Here is a 21,034-nt window from a genome sequence, read left to right on the forward strand (position 1 = left end):
TGTTGTATGCATTATACTGCTTTAAAGTATTTTCTTTCCCCAACTAGCCTGCGAATGGCTAGTGTGCAGTAGATGCATCTCTCATTTTTATTCCTCTTGGTGCCTGCCCGGTGCCTTGTGTCTACTACCAGGTGCCTGGTTCAGAGCAGTGGATAGTGACTAGTCTGGAGTGGGTGATCGCATAATACGCAAGTACTGCAAAAAAGTCCCTGGGAAAATGGAATTAAAAGGTAAATTTCTTTTGGTGCAAAAGAATTTTGAAATCCATGTATAATTTTTTCATGTAACTCATTTCCCATGAACTTTTTAGGTCTCTCCTAGAGTCCAAAATGGAAGCAGAGGCTGCCTCCCAGCCAAAGAATATTGACCTACTTTTCCCTTATCTGTGTGCAAAATATTTGTTGTACTTAGTATGTTCTCCCTGTCACAGCGGATGTTTGTCTCTTTCATATGAACTGAATGCTAAAGTGCGAGTTAAATCAGTGGGAAAAACAATGGAGAAGGCAACTTGGTAAGCAGTTTTAATTTCTAAATTGGAGGGACCTTCTACTTAGGTCATTTAAAAAGAATTCTACAGTTTTTCCATCTCCCTCCGTACCCACCCGTTGAAACGTGTACTTAGGGTTAGAATGATAACTGTTTAGTTTTATGCCTTTTAATTTGTTGACTTACAATAATGTAATGATGGATTCTGAAAACTCTGTTTTGATAAACTACTTGCAGAAGGAAGTGAACTTTTCTTAACCAGGCTTTTACAATGTAGCTTAATGCTGAGTGTTTTCTTTCCTACCGGAGCTTCCCCTGGACTTTCTGTTGTATGACATGGTATGTGGTCAAACCGATCCACTCTAAGAGTGGATTTACACGTTAATGGTGTTATCGTAGTTAAGAAAATAGGAAGTGGATGTGAGTGGGGAGTATATGTATGTAACCTTTCACAAATGTGTGAAATAGCTATTGTGTCCTATAGAGCTTTTAGATATTAGCACAAATGTTACTCTAGTTAACATCTGTAAAGGTAAATTGTAGTAGACATTGGGTGCGTGGCTAAGGGTGCTTATGTCATGCCTTACAGGTTAACTGGTTATAGTGTATATTCCTTACTGTTCCTCATAAATACTTTAGAATGTGTTTAGAGAGGTCAGCATTACGAGGCCTCTCATTTCAAGTCATGCTGCCAACAGTAGACAAACTAGAAATGACTCAGAAAATGCTTCCAATTTCTCATGTGATTGTTGGTTTTAATCAACTTAGGTACAGTAGCTCACTGTGGTGACTGAGCTGTTTTCTTTAGAAATTCTTTCTAAATGACAAAGTAGTTTTGCCCTCTGAATTTACATGATTGGTGTCTTTTTTGGACCATCTTTGCTATTTCTGTTTGATCACTTCTCAGCTAATAAACATTCATGAAATCCTAATGTAAATGTATAAACCTCCCTCCCTTTTGTTTACATAGTTTATTAGACTTTCTTTTCAGCGGCTAACTGCCCGAGGAAGAGACTTCTGAATTTTGGTTCTAAAAAAGTTTTCTCTTAGCCACGAGCCCAGAGACATTACTGAAGCTGCCCTGTTAAGTAATGCCCATTTTTCTCTTTTATAGGCAGGTGCCTTCATTTGCAATGTTTAGACTCTGTGTTGCTTTCATAACTAGGCAGATTTTTAAAAAAGTCACCTATGCTGTTTTGTAGCGAATGTGTGCACAGTGGTGGACACACACTGAGAACACAGCTCACGCTGTGCTTGCGGCGACCCTGTTAGCGCTGTGCCTCTCCAAGTCGGGGACAGTTAGAGGCTTAATACATTTTTTGGATGGTGAGGTCAGAATAGAGAGAGCTGTTTTCCTTTGTAAATGTCATCGAGAAAGGTTTCTGCGGACTGGCATTTGCTGGCTTTTTGGTTTTTGACATTCTTTATAACCCAAAAATGAGAACCTTGGTTTTTCCAGAGTTGAGCTTTTTATTTTTTATTTTTTAAAATTTTTGTTGAGTCAACAATGACGGCAGCTGAGACAGGATTTTAGGAAATGATGCGGACCACTGTGGGGAAATGGGAGCAGTGTGTCCCGGGTCTCCCTGGGAGCCAGCTGCCAGGCCGAGTTTGCACGCTGGGTGTGCTGTGGTGGTCCTCCTCGCCTGGGGGCTGCAGAAGCTGCTGTCCTCCTGCTGGTGACTTGCTTCCTCACCCCAATCTGGGGCTCTCCAGCGTCACTGAAAAGAGCCTGAATGATGAAGGTCCATGTTTTCCAAAAACGATGATTATGCCCTAATGCACCTCGGGCTGTTTTTGTGAGTGTCTTTGTTCACCCAGTTTGCACAAATCTATCGGGAGTCACCCTAAACCTATGGGTAAAGGAGAGTCTATGTGAGTGCCTACTTCATTATGGTGGGCGAGCACCTTCAGCGCTTGGATGGTCTGACCAAGGATGTAGCGAACAGAAGGAATGATCAACCAGAGGTGGAAATGGGGATGGAGGACAGGGAAGGGTGAGGAAATCGGCTTGTGGAACTGGATAGGGGCCTTCTGATTAATAAGCCAGTTTGTTTGGAAGGGAAGTTGGTTTTCCCCTGGTGGCTGTATTCAATTTAATAATCACGGGTCGCTCCTGGCGTCTGTGCACCCACCAGGAACGAATCGGAGCTCTGGGGTGTGCCAGTTACATTTGAGCAGTTTTATATTCATCTCAGGGTTCTAGGGTCTCGGGTTTGCCAATCCAAACACGTTTGAGTTCTTGGATTTTTTTGTTTTTCCTTTAAATCTGCCTTGAGGGAATGAATTGAGAAGTCCGTGGGTTATAATTAGCACATTCCCCTGTACAGCTGAGTTTGTGTTTCTGGACACAAGAGTGGTTTATAGTTTTTGGCTGCATTGTCCCGCAGGAACCCATAGCCCCTCTCAGACGTTAGCTCATTAAGTCTCATAACGTTTATGAGTTGTGTAGTGTGACCACGGGCTCCGTGCTCAGGCCAGGGCTTCTTGCTGCAAGGTGAGGGGCGCTATGGTCGGGCGAGGTGCGGGGGAGGGGGGGGGCGGGTGGTTGGAGGAGAGAGGCCACACGTGAGTTTCAGAGCCACCCTGGGGAGATGGCCTTCTCTGAAGTTGCCCTGGCCCTTGGCAGCCATTCCTGCCGTGACTCTGCAGAGCGTCCTCCGGGAACTGACCGCGGGGACGATGATGTTGGCTGCGTTTCCTCCTGAGGGTATTGAACCCCGTGGAAGGTCTGTTGCAAATGAGGCAACTCTCTAGGTTGGTAACCTGCATAGCCTGCCAGGAGACACAGGCCAGAAGTGCAGGTGGGACCTTCAGGGTCAGAGGAAGAAAAGGGAATTGGGAAGGGAGGGCTCTAGCTTCTGCTGAGGTCGCTTTGTCATAGTGTGCGCCGAGCGGCCCTGTGCAGCAAGTGTTGTCAGCCCTGACTGTGTAGACCGGGATTCTGCATTCCAGGGGTGAATTTCCTGGGACAGTGATTCCAGCGCCTGTGCTGTCCCCTGTTGGTGTGGTTCGAAAGGTGCCTTATGGTGAGCTGTTGCCATGAGACTGCTGTAGGGTGCAAGGGAAGCTTCTCTGGAAAGTCTTGGGAGTGTTCTACAGAGTTCGGTGACTCAGGAATATGATGGCAGGGCGTGGAGTGTGTCTTCATCTCTCTTTTAACAAAATGCTTAAGGCTAGGCACTTCATGAAGGAAAGAGGTTTATTTAACTCACAGTTTTGGAGGCTGAAAGTCCAAACAGCATAGAGCTGTCTCTGGCTGTACCCCTCTGGCTACATCACGTGGTTGCCGTGGCTCGATGGTGGGAGCACGTGCAAGGGGGAGAGGTCCACAGTGAGAGGGAGGAGGCCAGAGAGCAGCAAGCAGCCTGTACTGACTGCCTCCTTGGCCCCAGCCCTTAACACTCTACCACCTCAACACCTGCATTGAGGACCAAGCCACATCCATCCCAAAGCCGGTACGTGTTACGTGATTGTGAAAGACCATTGTCATCGTACAGCCAGCAGAGCCCATCTTTGCCTGATTTTTCCAGAAACCGGATGTGGGGCGCCTCTGGGATCTGGCTTGCTTTTTTAAATTTTAAGTTCTACAAGTCTCATGTATTTCATATATACAGATTTAGGAACATAGTGTTAATTCCTCCTTCCCCCTCAAAGCTCCAACCCTTCCTCCTCTTCCCTCTCACATTCTCACTCAATTTTATAAAGATATATTACTATCATTAAGGCTACTTAATGATAGTAAAGTTAATCCAATACTAAGTAAAAAGAGTTCACCAAATAGTATGAATAAAAAAAAAACCATTCCTCAGCAGAAGAGATAAGGGCTATAAACAATCATCGAATCTCAAAATGTCCACTTCACTCCTAAACATTACATTTTAGGTATTCTATTGGTTACCTTGGATCAGAGAAAACAAACAATGTCTGTCTTTTTGAGACTGACTTATTTCACTAAGTGTAATGGTTTCCGGTTGTGTCCATTGTGTTGCAAAAGGCAAGATTTCATTTTTTTTTTTTTACAACTGAGTAGTACTCCATAGTGTGTATATGTACCATAATTTCTTTATCCAGTCAACTGTTGATGGACATCTGGGTTGATTCCATATCTTAGTTATTGTGAATTGTGCTGAAATGAACATGGGGCTAACAGATAACACTTTCATATGCTGATTTATTTTTCCTTGGGTAAATTCCCAAGAGTGGTATGGCTGGATCATATGGTAGGCCTATATTGAGCATTCTGAGGTATCTCCATACTGTTTTCCACAGTGGCTGCACCAGTTTACATTTCCACCAACAGTGGATTAGGGTACCTTTTTCCCCACATCCTCTTCAGCATTTGTTTGTTGATTGCTATAGAAGCCATCCTAACTGGAGTGAGACAAAACCTCATTGTGATTTTCATTTGCCTTTCCCTAATGACTAGTGATCCTGAACATTTTTTCCAAGTGTCTGTTGGCCATTTGAATTTCCTCTTGAAAAATGCATATTAAAGTACTTTGTCCATTTCTTAACTATTTTGTTGCTCTTGAGTTTCTTGAGCTCTTGATAGATTCTGGATGTTAACCCTTTATCAGCTGCATAGTTTGTAAAAATTTTCTCCCATTCTGTTGGTTGCTTCCTCACTTTGCTGAAAAGTGTTTCTTTTGCATTGCAGAAGCTTCTCAGCTTGATGCAATCTCGTTTGTCAATTTTGGCTTTGACCGTCTGTGCTTCTAGGGTCTTTTCCAAGAAGTCTTTGCCTAAGCCAATGTCTCACAGAGTTTCCCCAATGTTCTCTAGTAATTTGATGGTATTGAGTCATAGATTTAGATTTTTGATACATTTTGAGTGGATTTTTCATAAGCTGTAAGGTAGGGGTCTAGTTTCATACTCCCGATGCAGAGATCCAGTTTTCCCAGCACCATTTGTTGAAGAGACTTTTTCTTGCTCCAGGGATTCATTTTTAGCTCCTTTGTCAAAGATAAGTTGGTTGAGGCTGGTGCTGTGGCATAGTGAAGTAAAGCTGCTGCCTGCAGTGCTGGCATCCCATATGGGCGCTGGTTCAAGTCCCAGCTGCTGCACTTCCGATCCAGCTCTCCACTATGGCCTGGGAAAGCAGTAGAGGATGGCCCAAGTGGGCCCCTGCACCCTTTGGGAGACCTGGAGGAAGCTCCTGGCTCCTGGCTCCTGGCTTTGGATTGGCACAGCTCCAGCTGTTGCGGCCAATTGGGGAGTGAATCGGCAGATGGAAGACCTCTCTCTTTCTCTCTGTGTAACTCTGACTTTCAAATATATCTTAAAAAAAAAATTGGTTGTAGATATGTGGATTGATTTCTGGCATTTCTATTCTGTTCCATTGGTCTATGTGTCTGTTTTTGCGCCAGTACCAGTCTGTTTTGATTATAACTGCCCCATAGTCTGTCTTGAAATTCGTTGTTGTGATGCCTTTGGTTCTGTTTTTTTGTTGTATAAGATTGCTTTAGCTATTTGGAGTCTCCTGTGTTTCCATATGAATTTTAGCATCATTTTTTTTCTAGATCTATGAAGAATATCATTGCTATTTTCACTGGTATTGCATTGAATCTGTAAATTGCTTTCAGTAGTTGGCCATTTTGATGATGACTTTCCAATTCATGAAAATGTTAGATTTTTCCATTTTTAATGTCTGTTTTTCTTTCTTCTGCAAGCTCTGTGGCACCCTTGGTTAAATTTATTCTAAGGTATTTAATTCTTTTTGGAGCTATTATGAATGAGATTGATATGAAAAGTTCTTTCTCAGTCATGCATTGTCTGTGTATGCAAAGGCTATTGATTCTTCTGTTTTGATTTTATATCCTGCCACTCTACCAAACTCTTTGAGTTCCAGTAGTCTCTCAGTGGAGTCTTTTGGATCCTCTGTATATAGGATCACGTCATCTGCAAATAGGGATAGTTTGATTTTCTCCTTCCCAATTTGTATCCCTTGGGTTTCTTTTTCTTGCCTATTGGCTCTGGCTAAAACTTCAGGACTGTCTTTTTAGCACTGGTGAGAGTGGGCATCCTTGGCTGGTTCTGGATCTTAGGGTAAATGTGTCCAGCTTTTCTCCATTCAGAAGGATACTTGCTGGCTGTGGGTTTGCCGTAAATTGCCTTGATTGTATTGAGGAATGTTCCTTCTATACCCAATTTGTTTAAGGTTTTTTTTCATGAAAGAATGTTCTATTTTATCAGATGCTTTCTCTGCATCTATTGAGATACCATATAAAGCTTGTTAATGTGATGTGTCTCACTAAGTGTTTGTAAATGTTGAACCATCCCTCCATACCAGGGATAAATTCCACTTTGTTCGGATGAACGATCTTTGTGATGTGTTGTGGATTCGATTAGCTAATATTTTATTGAGGATTTTTGCATCTGTGTTCATCAGGGATATTGGTCTATAGTTCTCTTTCTCTTTTGCATCTTTTCCTGGTTTAGGAATTAAGGTGATGCGGGCTTCATAGAAGGAGTTTGGGAGGATTCCCTCTTAATTGTTTTGAATGGCTTGAGAATAATTCAAATCAGTCTGTCTTTAGATGTCTGGTAGAATTCAGCAGTGAAACCATCTGCTCCTGGACTTTTCTTTGTTGGGAGGGCCTTTATTACTGATTCAATTTCCAGCTTGGTCTTTGGTCTGTTTAGGTTTTCTGTGTCTGCATGGCTCAATTTAGGTAGGCTTCAGTTGTCCAGGAATCCATCCATTTCTGGGTTTCCCAGTTTGTTGGCATACAGCTCTTTGTCATAATTTGTGATGATTCTTGTTATTTCTGTGGTATCTGTTGCTGCATTTTATTTTTCATCTCTGATTTTATTGGTTTGAGTCTTCTCCCTCTTTTTTTTTTTTGTTAGTTGGGCCAGTGGTGTGTCAATTTTATTTTTTCAGAAAACCAGCTCTTCATTTTCCTGATCTTTTATATTTTTTGTTTGTTTTGTTTATTCTCTTTTTATTTTCTCCTGCTAATTTGGGGTTTGTTTTGTTGTTTTTAGGTCCCTGAGATGCATTGAAAGCTCATTTATTTGGTACTTTTCCAATTTTTTCACATAGGCACTGATTGCTATAAACGTCCCTCTTAACACTGCTTTTGCTGTATCCCATAAATCTTGGTATGTTGTGTTGTCATCTTTATTTCCAGAAGTTTTTTGATTTCTCTATTGATTTCTTCAATGATCCACTATTCATTCATGAGCATGTTATTCATTCTCCATGTGTTTACATATGTTTTAGAGAATCTTGAGTTGTTGATTTCCAGCTTTATTGCATTGAGGTCAGAGAAGATGCGTGGTATGATTTTGGTATTTTTGAATTTGCTGAGACTTGCTTTATGGCCTAGCATATGGTCTTTCCCAGAGAAAGTTCCATGCACTGATGAGAAGAATGTGTATTCTGCAACCATGGGGTGAAAAGTTCTGTAAATATCGTTAGGTCCATTTGATCCATGGTGTTGATTAGCTCTGTTATTTCTTTGTTGATTTTTCTGTCTAGTTAATCCATCCATTGATGTGACAAGGGTGCTGAAGTCCCCTGTTACCATTGTATCAGATTCTATGTCTCCCTTTAGATCCATTAACATTTCTTTTAAATAAGTCAGAGGCCCTGTAGTTGGGTGCGTGTACATTTATAATAGTCAAATCTTTCTGTTGAATTAATCCCTTAATCATTAGAGTGTCTTTCTTTTCCTCTTGTAGGATTTCCAGTGGGCTTTTCTCTCCAATTCTCATCAGAGTGCACCTCTTACACTTTTTTTTTTCTTAAACTATTTATCACCAGCCTAGCACATTATGTGGTTCCCTAATTTGCTATCTTGGAGTCTTGGGATCTGTGTCTTGCTTTCTCTGTTGAAAGAAGGTTTTTCGTGGGATCCTAGGGTGTGCCTCTGTTTAATTTTTTAACAAAGGCATTTAGACGTTTGGTTCATGTGTCAGAAGAGAGAGTTGGTAGCTAATAATCCCAATCCTTCAGTGCTGTTGGAGCAGCCCCTGTTAGTTTTGCCTCTAGAGTTGTCCTAGTTGGTCTAGATGTTAGCCTCGTTTCTGGCATATTCACTTTCCACTCTTGGAAAACATACTCCCTTCTTCCCTCCTTTTCTCTTTACAGATTGCAAAGTTCTAGATGCTGCTTTTAAAATCCTTAATAACTGACCTCTGTGCCCAAGATTGAGGGTAGCCCAGCCTGTAACGATAGCTTTTGTTGATAAAGCCGGCCTTTCAGTCCCAGAAAGAGACCCGGACCTTGAACCTGGGTGATTCCTGGCCCATCTCTGCCTATGGAGAGACGCTTGCTGAGGTGTTAACCTTTAGGTAGCCAGAATGTGAAATTCACTATGCCTTCTGTTCATCAAGCTTTTAAAGGTTGCAGATCGGCTGTATGGCATCCTGGGCTTACGTTTGCTTTTACCCGTTAGGTTGTTTTTAAGTTATTAAAATATATTCGATTTCCTTATTGTCTGTTAATTTAAAATCCTTTGTATTATCTGGAGTTTGAGCACAACAGTATACTCTGAAAGCTGCCCTTTAGCTGTGCCTGTTTCCTTCCCCAATCCAAGACCCTAACAATAGCCCTCATAGCAATTCATTAAATATTCTTAGCAGAGCCGGCGCCGTGGCTCAACAGGCTAATCCTCCGACTAGCGGCGCCAGCACAGCGGGTTCTAGTCCCGGTTTGGGTGCCGGATTCTGTCCCGGTTGCCCCTCTTCTAGGCCATCTCTCTGCTATGGCCCGGGAGTGTAGTGGAGGATGGCCCAAGTGCTTGGGCCCTGCACCCGCATGGGAGACCAGGAGAAGTACCTGGCTCCTGCTTTCGGATCAGTGCGGTGCGCCAGCCATTGGAGGGTGAACCAACGGCAAAGGAAGACCTTTCTCTGTCTCTCTCTCACTGTCCACTCTGCCTGTCAAAAATAAAAGAATAAATATTCTTAGCAGAAAGCTTTGGAAAGGTGGGAGGGTGGGGTGAACACTCGCATGTAGTGGCTTTAACTGTGGCATAAAGGAATGGAAACATCAGGTAACTCATTTGTGAAGTCAGTACCATGAATCAACACGCCTTAAATTTCTTGTGGGTTAGTGGGAATGGAAGCCAGCATCGCTTGAACCTTCTCACAAAGCATCCTGTATGGTTCTCGTGGTCCACTGACCCTTTCTCCACGGACGACCCCACTGTTGGAGTAGTTGTCCTAAGGAATCCATTTTTCATTCTAGTGCCCTTTAGGTTGATAAATACCAAGAAAGTGTCCTTGTCTTGCGGTTTCTCAGTTGAGTTGTTCATGTGTATCCTCTGGGGCTTTCTGATTGTCGCTTGTTCCGTGGCCTGCTTGGGAAAGGTAGAGATGATAGAAGCGCTTCTGGGGGGAGAATGGGCTGTGCCTCTTCAGTGTGCATTTGTCCCTTTACTTTTCATGCCACCGTCCTGTGTGCTGACCACTCTGCCAGGCAGTGTGGCCTTCCTGTACCAAGCGTGCCATCCTGCCTTCTGCAGGGAGGAGCAGACAAGCAGAGTAACAGTGGTGAGGGGGGTATATTGGTGTGTTGTGTCTGATCAGGCTGCTGTAAGGAAATACCCGTGAACGGCTTACAGTGCTGGAGGCTGGGAATTCTAGTTCAAGGGGTGCGGACTCGGGTCCTGGTGGGGGCCTTCTCCCTGGCTTGCCAACGACAGCTTTCTTGATGTGTTTTCACACAGAGAGGGGGAGAATGCTCTGGCTTTTCATAGACACTGGTCCCACCAGAGTGGCCTTGCCCTCCCGACCTCTTCTAGACTATGTTACCACCCCGAGTCCTCATCTCAGAATTCACCTCGTCGGGGTTAGGCTTTATGTACCTTGGGGGTTCACACGCACTCAGTCCATAGTGGTTGACACTGTGGTTTACGTTGGAGGGAATTAAGACGAGAAGTTCAGCTGAACCTCTTGACGACCAGGCAGCGAAAGCAGCGTTTCTCTGTGCCCATCGTAGGTAGTCATTGAACTTAACTTCCTCTCTCCAGGAGCCTGGCAAGGTTCCCCTGTACCATACCCTGTTCCGTGGGTCTCCATGAGTTCCCTGTTCTCGTGTCAGCCCCCTGACCATATTTCTGTGCCCTGATGCCAGGCCCTGGAAGGCTGGTGTTGTGTGGGGTGTGTGCGTGGCCAGCTAGCTGTGGCCTCAGTGACGGTGCTGTGTGTTGTGTGTGGCTACCTTAGGGAGGATGCGCTTTGCAAGGGAGAGATTAGACTGGGGAGGGAGGCAAGAGGCAGCCTGTAGAGACGTGTGTTCTATGCTAAGGAGTGGGGTTTTTATTTCCCCATTGTGGTAACCATAGCATTGAGAACATTGATGTTGTTGTGTAACCATCACAACTGTTTGTCTCCAGAACTTCTTCATCGTGTCAAACAATCTCTGTACCCATTACCTAGAGGTTCCGGACCCCTCCCTCCCCTGTGCCTGATAACTACCGTTCTACTTTGTCTCATACGAAGTTGGCTATTCTGAGTATATCATGTACGTAGCCTAGCACAGCATTGGTCCTTTTGTGCCTGCTTATTTCACTGAGCAGAGTGTCTTCAAGGCTCACCTGTGTTGTTGCAAATGTTAGAATTCCCTCCTTTTAAAGGCTGGTGCGATGCTGTTGAGTGTCTAGAACACACGCTGTTTATCCATCTGTTGATGGACACTTGCGTGGCTTCTACCTTTTGACTCTTGTGAGTAATGGTGCTGTGAACATGACTAGGAAAATAGGTTTCCATTCCTGCTTTTACTGGTTTCTCCCTCCCTCCCTTTGTTCCGAAAGAGGGAGAGAAGGAGATCCTCCATTGGCCAGGGTTGGGCCAGGCTTGAAGCCAGGAGCTGCTTCTGGGTCTCCCTACGGGAGTGGCAGGGGCCCCAAACACTCGGGCCATCTTCCAGTGCTTTCCCCAGGCCATCAGCAGGAATCTGGATTGCGGTAGCTGGGGCTCTAACTGGCACCCATATGGGATGCTGGCATTGCAGGCGTTGGCTGTACCCACTATGCCACAATGCTGTTCCCAACTTTTACTACTTTTGGGTGTGTACCCAGAGTGGAATTGCTGGATCATATGATGAATCTATGTTTAATTTTCTTTGAGGATCTGCTAAGGAATGGGAAATATTGACTTCAAGGCCTTGGGGAGTTATTGAAGGGTTTGAAGCAAGATGTACTTGATAGATGGTTATGGGGTGGCTGGGTGGGGGAAAGAAAGGGGACTGTGGTGACAGGGCAAGGCAGACTTGCTGTTGAGCGGAAGGTTGGGAAGTGAGAGTGATTAATGTGATGCAATCAATGAGATGGGTTGGCTTTAGGGGATGGAAGTATGAGACAGCCAGAAGCCATGGCGGAGAACCTGGGTCACTTGTGACCTTGCAAGATTCAGAGGGAGTAAGAGTTGTACGTGTATTTTCTTTGGTATTTTGGTGTGAAATGGTAGGGATAAATACTTTGCACATGTGTTTATTTGACACAGGCCCATGGTACAGATGAGCAGGAGGCAGGCAATTACTCACAGTGGTCAATTTGGGGGAGGGGAGAAGGTAAGAGGGGGGCGGGGGGTGGTAGTGGTGGCGCAGATGGCCCTGAGATGAGGCTGAATTTGAAAGTGGTGGCGGCGTGGGGAGTATATCACTGTAGCTTCACAGCTCCTGGAATATTGATGGTATATTGAGATGGGGTATTCATATTTATAAACCCAGGCATGATGGCCGGTTCACTCGTTATCAGAATCACAGTTCGGCAGGGTCCAAATAAATTCAGATGGAGTGCGACCAAACCATGAGGGTGTTGCCTTTGGTTGATGTGTTTTTTTTTTTTTTTTTTTCTTTTCTTGACACCTATTGCTTTTTCATTTAAAATTTCAAAGTGGGCTATTTTCTTGACTCTTCCACTGGCCTTGGGTGTGGGGGGCAGGGGAGGTGCTGCTATTGCTTAGTGTGTCCTTAGCACCAGCCACTGAGCAGGACTCCCTACTGCAAATCCTGGGTGAACTTCCTGAATGGAATTAATCTAACCGGAGGGAGGTGAGATTTGGTGCTATTTTTAAAACTCTAGGAAGGAATTTCCAGGTTTTCTCAGTCACTTAGCTGGTGATGTGAGGTGCTGAGCCACATCCTATAGACTTGGCTCTGCTTTTGCCTTTGTTTTCCCATTAGGATTTGCTGAGAGTTCTTTTGAAATCTTGCCACATTGGCCTCGTTTTCATGTTTAAATGTGTTTCTCCTGTTATTCTTAAAAAGCATTAGTAATCTTGTTGGGAGCCAAGTGGCTCAATTCTATTTCCTGTCCTTTGTTGATAATACTGTGTTTTTGGAGGTGTGGATCAAAGTGGCTTGGAGCTGCTGTCATTGTTTTGCCTTCTGGTGGACTGTGACTACAGCAACTGAGGGCAGCTGGGAGGACGTGCATTGTGGTGTGGCTCAGTTGTCAATGGTGAATTTGCATACTTGTTTGCCCTTTGTGTTTCCCTGAATGCCTACCATGTGCTGGAGGCCACGCACTCTGCTTTTGGGGAAATAAAGATGATTAAAGCATGACTCTTGACACCCCAGGGCTGATTCTATAGAAAAGGCGCTGTCATGCATACATGACCACCATCCAAGGGGGTTAATGGGTGCACCTGGAGTCGGATGCAGCCCTGTTACTGAGCTCAGACTCCCCGTGGAGTCTGATATATGTTGCTAATGATGTTATAATAGAGCTGTCTTTTAGTCTTTTCTACATGGTTTTTATTTATTAGAATTTTTGAGCATATTAATATTTGCATAATTATATATGTGTATATATTAGATTTATTTTCATTTTCATTTGAAAGGCAGAGAGACAGAAATAGGTGAGGGGAGAGAGAGAGGGAGTGCAAGCGAGCATCCATTCACTTGTTCATTCCCCAAATGCCCACAACAGCCAGGCTGAAGCCAGAAGCCCAGAATTCCACCTGGGTCTCCCAGTGTGGGTGGCAGGGACCCAAGTATTTCAGCCATTATCCTATGCTGCCTTTGTAGGATGCCCATTGCAGAGAGCTGGATCAGAAATGGAGTAGCTAGGACTTGAACCAGGCACTCTGATATGGGATGCAGGCATCCAAAACTGTGACTTAAGCTACTATACCATTGGCCCGCCCAGTTTGTAGGTTTTAATGGGACATAATGCGATATATCACCATACATATACAGCATGAACTGATAAAATCGGACAGCATGTCCGTTCCTGTTCTTTGTTTGGAGCTTGCCAGCTCCTCTGTCTGGTTCTTCATACAGGGTGTAAGACATTACTGTGAACTATAGTCACTGCGCTGCGCTGTGCTGTGGAACGCTCGAATCTGCTACTTGTAAATGCCCTCGTTATATTTACCCAAGCTATAGATAACTGCTCCCCTCCCCGCCATGAAATAGATGAGGGATGATGAGTGGAAGGAGAGTACTGCCATCCACTGCTCACGCCACAGCTGCTGCAATGTCAGGGCTGGGCCAGGCCGGAGCTGAAGGCTGTGAGCCCAGTCCATGTCTACTGTGGGGGTGGCAGGGGCCCTTTACTTGAGCCATCACTGCTGCCTCCCAGGATCCGCATTAGCAGGAAGCTGGAGTAGGGAGCCAGGACTGGGCATGGAACCCAAGTGCTTCGATGTGGGTTGCAGGTGCCTTAACTGCTAGACCTACTGCTTACTCTGATAACTGTCTTCAGTAAGTTTTCTGCAAATAACTTTACTTTTGCTTTAAAAGTTTCTTCAAATTTAAAACTGTTAGTGACTGAATTCTTGTTAATTATTGCAACCCCAGCTCTCGATTTATGAATGTCTTTTCAAATCCTGCAATAAGTGCTTCAACTTCAAATGTACTTATATTCTAATCCTTGATACTCTATTTTTTTTCTAATGATCTGTTAATTTGAAAGGTGGAGAGAACGAGAGAGAGAGAGAGAGAGAGAGAGAGAGAGAGAGAGAGAGAGAGAATATCTTCCATTTGGTGATTCACTCCTCAAATGGCTGCAATGGGCTGAGGCTGGGCCAGGCTGAAACCAGGAGCCAGGAACTACCATCTGGGTTTCCCATGTGAGTGGCAGGGGCCCAAGTAGTTGGGCTGTCATCCACTGCTTCCCTGGGCACCTTAGCAGGAAGCTAGAGCGGAGCAGAGCAGCGAGGACTCGGATCGGCATCCAGTATGGGGTGCAGGTGTCAGCAAGTAGCCGCTTAACCTGCTGCCCCACAATGTTGGCCCCTATGGTGCTTTTGAGAACTTTGGATCCAATGGAAGACCTGCTGAATAAGATGAGCTTTATTCAGCTTACCCTCCATCTCTTGTTATTATTAAATTGATTTTTATTTTGGAAAAGTATTTCAGCTTTATTGTTTGGATATCAAATCGTGGCATCATCTTGCACTTTGGATGTGCTGTTTTGTTCTGCCATCTGGGTGTGTTTGTGGGGAGGGTGTTGGGGAGCTAACAGCTTAAAGAATGATGATCCTGACCTCCCAAACCCAGATGACCTTGATGTGGTCAGTAGCTTGTAATTTAAGGCCTGTGACTGGGTAGACTAGTTATATGTAGATCTTAGGTTACAGATGGCTGGTTTAAGATGCTATAGAATGTTTATTCTGTACTCTTTTGGATTTTTGAGGAAATTTTCAAATGATGCTTTGAATAGTCTCAATGGTATTTTTACACTGCAGAAGATTCCAGCAAATGAACTGTATAACATTGAACTATAGGTAGTAATTTTGGAAGTTATTGCCATGAGAGTAGGAGGGGGAAGGAACACTTGCCGTCATATTTTGTTTTTCTTGGCTGGAACAACAGCTGGGAAGAGTGGGTGCAGCCATGGAGCCACCTGGCACCTGGTCTGTGGGCTAGTGGCTGGCCCACAGCAGTACCCCTTAAGCAGGGGAGTGAAACGTCCAGCCTACGGGCCATATAATGCCTGAGAAATCATTTGGTCTGGCCCTGCCAAGGCAACAGCAGGCAGGACCTCAAAATTCAATCAATCTATAGCAGGCTAACTTTTTAAAAAATATTTTATTTATCTGAGAGGCAGAGTTACAGGCACAGAGAGGGAAAAATAGATGGAGGTCTTCCAACTGCTGGTTTCACTCCCCAGATGGCCGCAACGGCTGGAGCTGGGCTGATCTGGAGCCTGGAGCTTCTTCCGAGTCTCCAATGCGGGTGCAGCGGCCAAGGACTTGGGCCATCTTCTACTGCTTTCCCAGGCCATAGCAGAGAGCTGGATTGGAAGAGGAGCAGCTGGGACTTGAACTGGTACCTATATGGGATGCCAGCACCATAGGTGGCGGCTTTACCTGCTGCGCCACTGCGCTGGCTCCACCATTGTGTTTTGTAGACTGCTTTTATCAAGTCAGGGAGAAGAGGTTTAGTTTTTACATGTATGTAATCCTGAGGGCCTGACAATGGTATAATCCTAAGTGTTGGGCCTAGTACTTAGTGTCATGTCAGTTGGGCGTCTCTGTGCCCACCCACTGCCTGGCCTGGGGTGGAGAGAGCAGACCTGTCTCTTGGATTCTGTTGTGGAAGTCGGGGCACTACCTCCCAGACGGCTGAGTAAAGCTGGGGCTTCCTAAAACAGGGGAGCAGGGACAAGTGGGAGCAGGACTGTACACTGGATGGTGACCCCCTCAGAAAAGAAAGAACGCGGACTGGGGCCAGCGCCGTGGTGCACTAGGCTATTCCTCCGCCTTGCGGTGCCAGCACACTGGGTTTTTATGTCCCAGTTGGGACACCGGTTCTGGCCCGGTTGCTTCTCTTCCAGTCCAGCTCTCTGCTGTGGCCCGGGAAGGCAGTGGAGGATGGCCCAGGTGCTTGGGCCCTGCACCTGCATGGAGACCAGGAGAAAGCACCTGGCTCCTGGCTTCGGATCAGCGCAGTTCCGGCCGTTAGTGGCCATTTGGGGAGTGAACCAACGCAGGAAGACCTTTCTCTCTGTCTTTCCCTCTCACTGTCTGTAACCTCTGTTAAATAATAAAAATCTTAAAAAAAAAAAAAGAAAGAACATGTACTGTGGCCCCTGCCCCTGGGCTGCCCTCATCACGAGGGCACCTTGCTTACTGTGCTTATCTTTTGGGAAAAATACCAAGCCCCCGCCCACATCGTGCACCTCTACTCTGTGTGGCTGAGAGCAGGTGCCCCCTGCCCAGAGGGTCTTCTCTTCAAGTAAACCTCCTTTGTCCATTCGTTCTCCACGGCCACTTTGGGGCTGTGTGTCGGGAGTGTTGGGACAGCGACTGAGTCTGGGGCTGCCATGCCTGAGCAGTTCTGTCTCCTGTCCTGTAGAGTTGGCAGTCTTGGGTTGACTGTCTGATGGACTGGTCGGAAGCGACTGCCAGTCTGTCACTCTCTGCAGTATACCTCTCTTACTAATGCAGTTTTGAAAATTGCTTGGCTTACATGGACTTGGAGAGCCTGCCCATCCTCAAGAGTTTGCAGTGAGAGGCTGGTCTGAGTATACTGCTCCTGGCCTTGGCGCCCTGCAGGGTTGCCATAGTTCTTGGCTAGTAGCATCCCCCTGGGGCTGGTGAGCGGTGTGAGAAGCACTGGTGGGGGCTGGTTCCATCACAGGGAGAGGCCTCAGCCCTTGTCTTGGTGCTACAGAAGCAAAGCTCTTACTGCTCCGGATGGGTCATGTCTCTGGATCTCCCACCTGCAGGCACAGTGACGTCACTGGGCAGCACCGCGTTTTCTCTCTGGCCTCTCAGACCAGCCGATACACGGCTAGTGTGGCTGTTTCTTGTAGGACTTCTTTTTTTTTTTTTATTTTTTATTTTTTTTTTTTATTTTTGACAGGCAGAGTGGACAGTGAGAGAGAGACAGAGAGAAAGGTCTTCCTTTTGCCGTTGGTTCACCCTCCAATGGCCGCCGCGGCCGGCGCGCTGTGGCCAGCGCACCGCACTGACCTGAAGGCAGGAGCCAGGTGCTTCTCCTGGTCTCCCATGGGGTGCAGGGCCCAAGCACTTGGGCCCATCCTCCACTGTACTCCCTGGCCACAGCAGAGAGCTGGCCTGGAAGAGGGGCAACCGGAACAGGATCGGTGCCCCGACCCGGGACTAGAACCCGGTGTGCCGGCGCCGCAAGGCGGAGGATTAGCCTAGTGAGCCGCGGCGCCGGCCTGTTTTCTTGTAGGACTTCTAAGGAGTAGCCAGCCCACACTCTAGCGTCACGAATTTTTCCCAAATTTTGTTAGGGGACAAGGTCTGAGTCTCAAGGCACAACAGGCGTTGGGTCGTCAGCTGTTTGGCTGTTAGTTATCAAAGATGATCAATCCTGTCAGTCCAGGATAGGAGGTGCCCTGCCCTCCACCCCCTACCTTAGCTCAGCCCATCACGCTTTTTTCATGGCCAGTGAGCATTCCACCTCCTGGTAGCTGTTTCTTGTATTAGGTAAGATAGCAGTTGGGCTTACTGGACTGAAAACTTGAATGAAGGGGTATGGGCTTCAGGTGCAGTTTGATCCAGAGGTCTGTGATGTCATTAGGACTGCAGCAGGAATAATTCTGGGTCATTTTCCCTTGCCCTGCCCCTTCCCTGTGTTGTCTTTCTGCTTGGGCTGTCTCCCTCCTGAAAGCCTGGATGGCTGCAGCAAGTCTAACAGCCACATCCACAAGTCACACCACCCAGAAGCAGAGAGAACCTTTGCCCTGATAACCCAAGCTGAAGCCTCAGGCTCACTCACGTGCCCACCCAGGAAATCCGTTATGGGGCTAGGAATGGAAATGTGTTGATCTACTTAGCCTCGATCACGTACCAGTTTCTAGAGCATGGTGTGGAATGGGCTTCTCCAGAGGAGCATGGACTCCCATGAGGGCTCTCGGGAAAGAGAAAACACGTATCCCTCACTCATTGCTTACCAATGGACATATGTTCTGAGAAATGCCTAATTAGACGGTGTTGTAAATGTGCAAACTTCGTAGAGTGCATTTATACAAACTGAGTCGGCCATGATGTGACTGCACCATAAAATCCTAGAGCATCATCCTATATCCTGTTGTTGACTGAACAGTTGTTAGGTGATATGTGACTATCTCTATATATGTCTCAACCAAGAAGTATCCTCAGTGCTCTGTGTACATTCTCATTTAAATCTCCCTATAACCCCATGTGGAATCTTCTGATGGTTTGTGGGAGTGTTGAATTAGCACGTGATGCTGAAATTTGTTCCCATGGTGAGGCTGGCTGGTCCCTTCATGTAAAACCAAATCTGGCTCTTTTGGTGGAGCAAATACACAGACTGATTTCATTGATGTCTAAAGTTGGACCAAGACTCGGGGTGGTGGTCTCACAATGGGAAAGCAGCGCATTTCTACCACTTTCTCCGTGTCCTTTTGTCACCCTGAGAATGAGGGTGGTTCTACGTACCCTTGCAAGTACCTAGGTGCTCAGAAGCTTCACACACCCACCCACCCACCCACCCACCTGAATCTGGACCATCTAGGTAACCATGGTACCGCTTTTCAGTTTGGTTTGCTTTGCTGTTGTATTTCAGTTTGCAGAAGTTGTGTGTTCTGAGTTTCTCACTTTTTATTGGGGTGCCTGTAACTCAGCATTTGTTTGTACTCCAATCTTCCCAACCCCCCAACCTCCCCCTCCCGTTATTAAATTGGAATAGAAGTGTTAAGAGTCAGAACCTGTACAAACCTCCTTGGACATATATTTGAAAAGATGGAAAGCAGATGTAATTGCTAAGATGGGCTGCTTAACTGTGTACCTGCAGCCAAGCTGTATTGTGGGCCGTGGCAGTGGCTGTGGCTGTAAATAGGCTGTGCACAGAAATCCACCCGGGGGCAGAGATTTCCCACTCAACGACTTTGCTTAATTAAATTGCTGGTTTGAGGTGGTTATTTTTGAAACCCTCTCTCAGGTTGACTTCCCCCTTAGTCCCTAAGCCTTCTTCCCTCATCTGTCAAATTACGTGTAATGCGTCGCCACTAGAGTGCTTTTGGCATCACACGAGTCTGGGAACCTGAAATTTGATTTAAATGTTAATTCATTGTGACAAAGCCTGGGCACTCACGGTCCCATTCCTGAGCACGTCTTTCCATGGATGTTGGCGGTAGCCCAGCCGCCTCCCCTGCCTCTCTGTCTCTAGGGAATGTCCAGGCCCCGTCCCCCAAATATTTTGTTCTCAGAGCCTGGCCTACTTGGAAGTGCAGGAAATCATTTTTTGGGGTTTCAATTGTCAGGTGTAAGTGATGTCTAGGACTATTTATCTCAGCTATGGTTAGCATGAAATTTTAAAGCGTATGTGATGGGGCCGGTGCTATGGTGCAGCGGGTTAATGCCCTGGCCTGAAGCGCTGGCATCCCATATGGATGCCGGTTCTAGACCTGGCTGCTCCTCTTCCAGTCCAGCTCTCTGCTATGGCCTGGGAAAGCAGTAGAAGATGGCCCAAGTCCTTGGGCTCCTGCACCCATGTGGGAGACCTGGAGGAAACTCCTGGCTTTGGATTGGTGCAGCTCTGACCGTTGTGGCCAATTCCAACCATTGGATGGAAGACCTCCCTCTCTCTCTCTCTCTCTGCTTCTCCCTCTCTCTGTGTAACTCTGACTTTCAAGAAAATAAATAAATCTTAAAAAAAAAAATAGCATATGTGACATGGTGGGTAAAGCCACTGCCTGTGATGCCGACATCCCATTTGGGCACTGGTTCAAGTCCCAGCTCCTCCACTTACGCTCCAGCTCTCTGCTATGGCATGGGAAGAGCAGCAGAAGATGGCCCAAGTCCTTGGTCTCCTGCACCCATGTGGGCGACCGGATGTTGGCTTTTCTGTGGCTACCTGAGGAGTGAACCAGTGGAAGGAAGATCGAGCTCGCTCGCGCTCTCTCTCTCTCTCTCTCTCTCTCTCTCTCTCTCCTCCTCTCTCAGTAACTCTGACTTTCGAATAAATAAATGTATTTTTTTTAAAGTACATTAACAGGGGCTGGCACTGTGGCATAGTGGGCTAAGCCTCTGCCTGTGGTTCCATAGGGCGCTGGTGTGGTTCCCAGCTGCTGCTCTTCTGATCCAGCTCTCTGCTAATGGCCTGGGAAAGCAGTGGAAGATGGCCCAAGTGCTTGGGCCCCTGCATCATGAGGGAGACCTGAAAGAAGCTCCTGGCTCCTGACTTTGGATCAGCCCAGCTCTGGCTGTTGCAGCCATTTGGGGAGTGAACCAGTGGATGGGAAGACCCTTCTCTCTCCCTCTTTGTCTGTAACTCTGCTTCTCAAATAAATGAACAAAATCTTAAAACAAAAACAAAAACCAGAATTGCAGATATGTGATAATTTAGGAAAAATCACACTAAACAAACCTCTATTTTTCTTGTTTTGATTACTAAATCCTTATTGATCTTATTGATTTCATCTTAGTTCTCTCTCTTCCTCCCCCAGACATACACAATTTTATGGAGTCAGAGATAAAAGTTGTTTGTGGACTAATATAAATTGCTAATAGTTAATAATAATTACTTTTTAAAAAAGATTTATTTATTTTATTTGAAAGAGTTACAGAGAGGTCTTCCATCTACTGGTTCATTCCTCGGATGGCTGCAACAGCCGGAGCTGTGCCAATCCTAAGCCAGGAGCTTCCT

At 46.0% G+C, this 21,034-nt stretch overlaps 1 protein-coding gene across 1 annotated transcript in view; it reads left to right on the top strand.

The window, feature by feature from the left end:
* The first annotated feature begins 406 nt into the window (after positions 1 to 406).
* MYO1B (myosin IB) overlaps positions 407 to 21,034 on the top strand; it is a 163,296-nt gene continuing 142,668 nt past the window's right edge. The window contains 1 exon segment of the mRNA XM_062189379.1: positions 407 to 511. The gene's annotated coding sequence lies outside the window, so the exon portion shown is untranslated.

Source organism: Lepus europaeus, chromosome 1 (assembly GCF_033115175.1).
Source record: "Lepus europaeus isolate LE1 chromosome 1, mLepTim1.pri, whole genome shotgun sequence".
In the NCBI taxonomy this organism is placed as follows: domain Eukaryota; kingdom Metazoa; phylum Chordata; class Mammalia; order Lagomorpha; family Leporidae; genus Lepus; species Lepus europaeus.